At 40.6% G+C, this 8,490-nt stretch overlaps 1 long non-coding RNA gene across 1 annotated transcript; it reads left to right on the top strand.

Moving 5' to 3' along the window:
• Window positions 1-837: 837 nt before the first annotated feature.
• On the top strand, window positions 838-1,214 carry LOC114564757 (uncharacterized). The gene is made up of 3 exons (XR_003693828.1): window positions 838-878; window positions 984-1,115; window positions 1,188-1,214. It is a non-coding gene; the product is annotated as an uncharacterized LOC114564757 (long non-coding RNA).
• The last annotated feature ends 7,276 nt before the right edge of the window (window positions 1,215-8,490 follow it).

Genomic DNA, 8,490 nt, shown 5'->3' with positions numbered 1-8,490 from the left:
GAGGATTCGGTTCTACAGCAATGGCTGCATTTGGTGAGTATATTTAAAAAAAAAAAAAGAAGCTTATTGTAAGGTATTTAATTCATTCAGACATTTGTGACTTAAAAAACGTTTTTTTTTTTTGTGTGTTATAATGTAGTTTGCATCATTAGGTGATCGTGCAAAGAGCTGGGATAACGTGGCTGTGTTAGTTGACGAAACTATTAAACCACAAGGTAAAAAACTTATAAATATATTATACACTACAGCATTAATTGATTTAGTACTGTGTTTTCATTCATTTTGTTTTTGTTTTTTAAAAAGCTCCGTGTAGCCCATTCCTACAGACCCCAACACGCCAGAACATTAAACCAAAGGCCACTCTAATAAGGAATAAGAACACAGCAAACAGGTATTTACGGTTTATTTATCTCTTTCAGTATGTAATATTTATTACTGTTTAATTTATCACTGTGTTTGTAGCCATCTAATATATATATATATATATATTTTTTCTTTTTTTTCTTGTCTAGACAATCAGCCCCTGAACAAAGGATCCGCAAGGGCGAGGGCTACTCGCTCTCCCATGTGGCTGAAATCAATCCTGTTGAAAGACCATGTGCTTCGATGCCCCTCTCTGTGAAAGCTGCTACGCCTAACGTTCGCCATCGTAAGCCTAAGAAGCAATTTATTGAGGTGAGTTTAAAAGGAAAGCAGTAAAATAGCGTGTTGTATTTAAAAAAAAAAAAAAAAAAAAGATTTTTTTCTAATCTAATGCTAATTCCAGCCTGTGAAGCCATACACGACCGGTCTCCCCCCCAAAAGTAGCACCCCTTCCTTTGTTCCGGTCTCGCCTTTACCCGACCACTGTATCTTATGATAGTAACACAGCAGCTGAGGTGAGAAAACCTTTTGTAGCTAACAGAATATATTTACATAGTGTTGTAAAAGCTTTTTAAATAAAATGTATATATTTTTAAAAAGGCTTTTTTCCTTTGTTTTAGCAACTAAAGGCGACGGAAGACTTAGTTACATTGTATTTGACGCCTGAGGACGATTTCACACAGTCACCCCCATGGAGCAGATACGTATGTCCACACAAGCCTAAGAAGAGATCTAGGAAGAGATCTATTGAGGTGAGTTTAAAAGGAAAGCAGTAAAATAAAAAAAAAAAAAAAAAAAAAAAAAAAATCTAATGCTAATTCCAGCCTGTGAAGCCATACACGACCGGTCTCCCCGCCCAAAAGAAGAAGCCCTTCCTTTGTTCCAGACACGCCTTACCCAGACATTGTATCGGGTGTTCCTAACACCACTGCAGAGGTGAGAAACGCATTTGTAGCTAGCAGAATATATTTACATTGTGTTATAAAAGATTTTTAAATAAAATGTATATATTGTTAAAAAGGCTTTTTCCTTTGTTTTAGCAGCTAACGGCACGCAAAGACTTGAGTCCTTGCATCGGTCGCCGCCTAGTACACCAACGCCCTACCAGCCACCAAGTGTCTCCATTGAGAGGGAACAAAAGGATTCCCCTTTACAAAAGGCACCTGAAGAGTCCTTGCATTGGTCGTCGCTAGTACACCAACGCCCTACCAGCCACCAAGTGTCACCATTGAGAGGGAACAAAAGACATCTGATGAGGTGTGTGTGTGTTGTGTGTGTGTGTGTGTGCTTGTGTGTGCTTGTGTGTGTGTGTGTGTGTGCTTGTGTGTGTCTTTATTTAACCAAAAATATTTTGTTATACCTCTAGACAATCCATGCCATAGAAGTAGGCGGTATCCGAAGACACCGGACTAACAGCGACAGCCCCTACATCACGCCAAACAAATCGTGAAGCTACAGGCGAAGGGTCTGAAGACACAGAGCTAACAGCACCCGTCCCTACATCACGCCAGACAAATCGGGAGCTACGGGAGAAGAGTCTGAAGACACTGGACCAACAGCAACACAGCTTACACCCCACCAACTGTGTCAGGCTGCTTTGCAGGAGGACCCTGAATATAATGTAGGTGAATACCTCTTTAACTGTATCTATAGCACCGAGGAAGGCACCGATTATGTCAGCTGTATACCACACACCTCTGTTATAACTGTGGTAGATAAAAAGTGTAACAGTGCTAATACCGCCATAACCACTCCTGTAAATGTATTAGAGGTTAACGTTCCATTCCTTGATAAGCAAACAGTACCTAATTATATTACTAACAATCGGTTTGAACAAGGTGGGGCACTAGGAGGTCCTGAGCAGTTAACATTACTTCAGAGTGCAGAGTTTTTTGAGTATTGTGTTAACACATCCCTCAACAACCTGCAGTCGCTGACCCTTATAAACAAATACAATCAGAATTAGCCGAATTACGAAAACAAAACAATGGTCTTATGAATAAATTAGATGTCTTGCAAACAGCTAACACACAATTGACCGGTTTGGTCACAGACTTTGGAGCTGCGCTAGCCATTCAGGCCAGAGCTAACACGCATTTGGTTGATATGGTCACAGGCTTTGGCACAGCTATTGCCTCTCATGTCAGCTCTCTCAATTCAATGCTTGATCCTATGATAGTATGCCTTAAAAACACAATGAATATGACCCCGCAGTAAAAAAGTGTTAAAACAGTCTATAGTTTGTGCAAAAAAAAAAAAATAAAAAAAAAAAAAAATGTCATCCCCACCCAAAAAAACAAAAAATCTGAACCCCTAGGGGAGTGTGATGCTCGTATTGATGAGGAACTAGAATGGCCGTGCAAGGACGATTACACAAGAGCAGTAAACAATCCTCAGGATTTTGCACGATTGTGTGCAATGCATGCAAAAATATTCGAAGCATGGGCCCGATCTATGCCTCGCTCTAGACCTAGTGAAAGCAACAGTGAGAAAACACACACATCAGATAGACCTGCTCCTGCGCAGTTGTCACATAATGGTCCTTCAAGCGTATATTCCAGCAATACACAGGCCAATACAGACTCTATACAATCATCAAATACAGACCCCACAGGCATAGATCAGAGTAATAAGAGACCATCATGTTTTCCGAGTGTTCAGCCCTCAAAACGATCTTGTACAGATGAGCAGACTGGTCCCCAACCGTCCACAAGCGCTTATAGACCCCCCCATCACCCTCAGAAAATCCTCAGGGTAGTGTGCAGTGTGGTGCGGGGCGGGTTTCTAAGGTAACATCTGAAATAGCATCCAGACAGATACCCCTTTTTAATGCTGCTGAATTTCGTCAAGATGTTGACTTGCGAAATATTGATTTGACGGATATTGGTAGTGTTCCTGAAAGGGTGTATAGCACCCTAACAGGTTTAATAGAGAGGGCGTTGGGTAATGCAACACAGGACAGTGTTTTAAATGTTGAATTCAAGCGATGGCTATAACACAGACACATTTCTGGAGCAAGTAGCACAGGCGATGCAGAGTAACGATAATTCACTGACCGAAGACTCTTTAGAATTAATTGTGACAATAGCGCAATATGTCGGGAGGGAATGGTGGGGGACGTCGAAAAACTAGGAAGCATTGGTTACGATCAAATATTGTCAGAAAAAGGTAATGCTTTGTATAATCCCAAGAATAACGCTGGTAACGACAATCTCTGCTTTTCTCTCTGCCTGGCACATTATGTAAACAGCAGATTGTCGATGATGAGAAGATGAATTATGCCAAGCAGCTGCATAGTGATTTGGGTTTTGACTACACACATAAAGTTTCGTTCTCTGATGTTGACAGATTTCAGAAACATTTGAAAATGAAAATTGTGATATTCCATCATGTAGCTGGATGTAAAAACCCACAATCTTCAAAACGCACGACAAACCCGATGTGAAAACAGCGTGGTTGTATTTGCATGACGAGCATTATTATCTCATCGTAAAATAAAACGGCTTTTTTTTGGGCGTCTTACGCTTTGCGGGGTGTTACAAGACCTACCAGAACCCTCTGGGACATCATTGTAGTTGGGATTGTAATGTGTGTTACACTGCTTGTATACCTGACAAGACCATTAAATGCAGAGACTGTAGACGATATGCAAATCGCAACAGTGTTTTGAAAACCATAAAAAACCCGATGGGAAACACGGGCTTATACCGTGCAATACATACAAATATTATGTAGTCCTGTCACGCAACATATCGTGTGTCGAAAAATCCACACAGCTGTAAAAAACCTAAATGCCTACATTGTAGAGAGCCTTTAGGTGCTACTAAGCACTCTTGCTATATACAACCCGTAGAACGCAAAGAAAGTAGTGATAAGTATCTCTTTTACGATTTCGAAACACGTTATCAATGTGGGCGTCATGAAGCTAATTTTGTATGCATTATGGATATGGACGGTCAAAAAAACTGCTACGAAACAACAAATTGCGTCGCATCATTCATTCAGAACTACAGACAGGAGAAATACAAAGGCTATACTTTTATAGCACACAATGCTTCAGGTTTTGACAGTTATATAGTTTTAGAGTATCTGGTGAGTCAGAAACTTTGTCCAACTATTACTATGCGCGGTTCAAGGGTGCTTCTGATGATCGATTCTACTTTCAATCAGCGTTGATCGATTCGCTCAGTTTTATCCCTATGGCTCTGTCTAAAACTCCGCAGCAATGGGGTTCTCAGATCTTCTCAAAGGATTCTTCCCCATGAATTTAACAAGCGAGAGAATGAGAATTATATTGGACCGTATCCTGCACCAGCTCTATATGGTTATGATGCTATGAGTGACGCCTAAGAAAACGCTCATGGAGTGGTACGACACGGTCCGCGACACCCCTTTTGACTTTCGAAAAGAGATGCACAGCTATTGTGTTAACGATGTAACGGTTTTGATTAAAGCATGCAAAATATACAGAGAGGCCTTCCACGAGTGCACAGGCCTAGACCCGTTTGCATACGCTACATTGGCTTCCTCGTATATGGTGTATTTAAAACGCTGTTCCTTCCCAAAGACACTGTTGCTCTGACATACGAAGGCGCCTACATTAGGCAAAACAAGACATGTTCTGATGTTTCAATACAGTGGCTTGAGTATGTTGCAGACAGAGAGGGCCTTGACATACAACATGCTCTGAACAGAGGTGAAAAGTCATTCGGTCAGTTCTTTGTAGATGGCTATTGTGAAGACACGCACACGTGTTATGAATTTAATGGCTGCTTCTTTCACGGCTGTGATAAGTGCTATGCGCCAGGTGAAGTCAATCCTCTCGCCAAAAACAAAAAAAAAAACAGGGTGAGCTGCGCTCGGAGTTCCATAACAGAGTGGCTGTTCTAAAAAATAAGCATCAGCTGAAAGTTGTGGTGATGTGGGAATGTGATTGGAGACAGGCTGTGGACACTAACCCTGACGTTAAGGAGTTCATGTTAACATATGAAAACCAGGGCGTCTCAATCCACGAGAATCCCTCTTTGGAGGCCGCACAAATGCAATGAAGCTGTACCACAAGGTAGAAAATGATGAAAAGATCAGATACTATGATTTCACAAGTTTGTACCCAACTGTTCAGTCCAAAAGAGATTATCCAATAGGACACCCCCAAATAATACACAAGGATTTTGATGACATAAACGCATACTTTGGCATTGTGAAATGTACAGTAGCACCCCCCAGAGGCCTGTATCACCCTGTGTTGCCCTACCACTGTAACGGTAAACTGATGTTCCCCCTATGTGCTGCGTGTGCTGTTCAGATGAATCAAACAACACCTTGCACACATAGCGATCAAGAGCGGTTGTTGTCTGGCGTTTGGGTGACATTTGAATTACAGAAAGCCGTAGAGAAAGGGTACAAGATTGTTTCCATTGCTGAAGTTTGGCATTTCCCAGAAAAAACTGATCAGCTTTTTAATGCCTATGTTAAAACATTTCTTAAACGTAAGCAGGAAGCTTCAGGATACCCTGGACATATCAAGACGGAAGACGAAAAACAAAAGTACATAGATGACTATTATGCACATGAAGGCATTCGCCTTGATCCGCCAAGATATGTTTTAACAAAGCTGTCAGGCATACAAATAAACTGCTTCTGAATAGTCTTTGGGGAAAATTCGCCATGCGAAATAATATGACTACTGCTGAGCTCATAACGGAACCATCCCGCTTCACACAGCTCATGTTCAGCGACACTTTGATGTTCGCCAGTTCTCATTCATCTCACCAGAAGTAGCGATTGTCCAGTGGAGATACACAGATGGTGAAGCATCCAGAGTAAAAGATGTGAATGTTTTTATAGGAGCCATGACCACCGCCTACGCTCGCATGGAGCTATATGGTTTGTTGGATAAACTGCAGGAACGTATTTTATATGTGGATACTGACAGCATTTTGTTCACAAGCAGAGACGGCGAGTGGATCCCCTCTCTAGGGCCTTATCTTGGTGATTTAACGGATGAACTAAATAGCGCTCAAGTCTGTGGGGCTCCTAACGAAGATTATATAACGGAGTTTGTTTCCGGGGGTCCTAAATGCTATGCTTATAGGACTGCTCAAGGAAATACACAAGTTAAATGCAAGGGTGTGGCCCTTAATGCCTCAAATGCCAAAGTGGTTACACATGAATCGTTAATTGGTCTTGTTCAATCCTTTGTGACCAACCAGCAGCATCCTAGCCGTCTGACCACAACAGCATTCACAATAAAGCGCGACAAAAACAGTTCCATCTCAAAAACGACACCTTGACAAGGAAAGTACAGGTTGTTTACAACAAACGACGTGTGCTCCAAGACTATACAACCGTCCCTTATGGCTACTAGGGATGTTTCAGGATTTGATGGTAGGCTTCAACACCCTTTTAGCCTCGTTATCAGTGGTCCTTCGAATTGTGGAAAAACATATTTTGTCAAAGACATTATTGAAAACATGTCCTCTGTTATTTCACAAAAAATTGATAACATAGTATACATCTATTCATGCTGGCAACCAATATACGATCAATTGCTTAAAACGGTGAATATAAATTTTGTACAAGGTCTCCCGAATCGTTTCTCATTTGAGGCACTCTTGCCTACTACTAAGAATAATTTGCTCATTATAGACGATTTAATGAATCAAGCCTGTGATAATTTGGAAGTTCAAAAAGTTTTCACACAGTATGTCCATCACCGACGCCTTAGTTGTATATATTTAGTGCAGAATCTGTTTATTCAAGGTAAAGCTAGTCGCATAATCAGTTTGAACACCAACTATATGATTATTTTCAAAAATGCTAGAGATCAACATCAAATAAGCTTGCTGGCACGGCAAATGTTCCCGGAAATTCTAAATATTTTTAGAGGCTTTTAAAGACGCCACTAGTTACACCTTTGGCTATCTATTGATAGATTATAAATCCACAACCCCGATATTTTAAGACTCAGAACAGCTCTGATATCCCCACAGCAGGTTGTATATGTTCCTAGAAAAAGGTGTAATAATGTCAAGCCGAATGGAGAGGAATTTTACATTGTTAGACATGCTACATAAGGCATCACCCAGAGCGAGAGGTGTCATTGTGAGCAACGCTAGTCCAGACTTTATCAATGCGCTTTGTGAAATAGCTTTGAACGTCCTAAGAGGCCACATACCACTGTCTAATAATCAGTACAAACTGTTAAAGAAGAAGAAGAAAGTTATTAGACTAATAGCTGATAAAAAAGTTAAACATTTAAAAAAAAAAAAAGACAATCAATCAAACAGGTGGGTTTCTACTCCCTCTCCTGGGTGCCGCTATCCCATTCATAGCAAGTCTTATCAACAGGAATTGAGATGGAACACACGCAGAAAATGTTTTTGGTTCCACAAAATCAATTAGTGGCATTACAACCTCCTCAAACAACGGACTCCTCAAATGTATCTCTGCGACAGTCTGTACAAAGTGAATTGGACCGAGCCATGAGTGATATATTGAAACAGCCTGACATTGATGTATATGAAAAAGCTAAAAGATATTCCAGTATTCTACAGCGGTACTTAGTCATGATAAAACAGGGTGAACGCGAGAAAAGTGTGATTACATTATCAATACCTGAAGTTGATTCAAAGGATGATTCAAAAGATGAAGAAGAAAATATGTTAAAGACAGAAGTGTTGAAACATATGCCTATAAGAAATAAAAAGAAATGCAGAATACATATTGGCTTCATTATCCCGACACAATGACCAGTTATCTTGGACAAATCAAGGGGAAATAGTTGTTGAAAATAAGAATGTGCCTGGAAGTCATCTGTATGATCTGCTGAAAAGTGTCACAACCCATAATAATGTTCCAGAACACTCTAGACCAAAAGGGTGGAACATATTTTTAAAAAACGTTAGCTAGCTTAAATGTGCCACTCTCCGTAATCCCAAAACACGAGGGTACGCTGTTCTATTGAGGCTTTTAAAACTGTTGCATCATCTGAAACTAATACACAAACGCCTATGATTGTTCCACGAACCCCTCGCACTCCTAGAGCAATAAGAACGGCCCCTGTATTTACACATGGTACACCATCTGCTTTACGAGCAACTAGTACTCCTAGAACATTTAGTATTA

Source organism: Perca flavescens, chromosome 12 (genome assembly GCF_004354835.1).
Source record: "Perca flavescens isolate YP-PL-M2 chromosome 12, PFLA_1.0, whole genome shotgun sequence".
Classification (NCBI taxonomy): domain Eukaryota; kingdom Metazoa; phylum Chordata; class Actinopteri; order Perciformes; family Percidae; genus Perca; species Perca flavescens.
The sequence above is the reverse complement of the archived record's forward strand: the minus strand, read 5'-3'. Positions and strand labels throughout refer to the sequence as shown.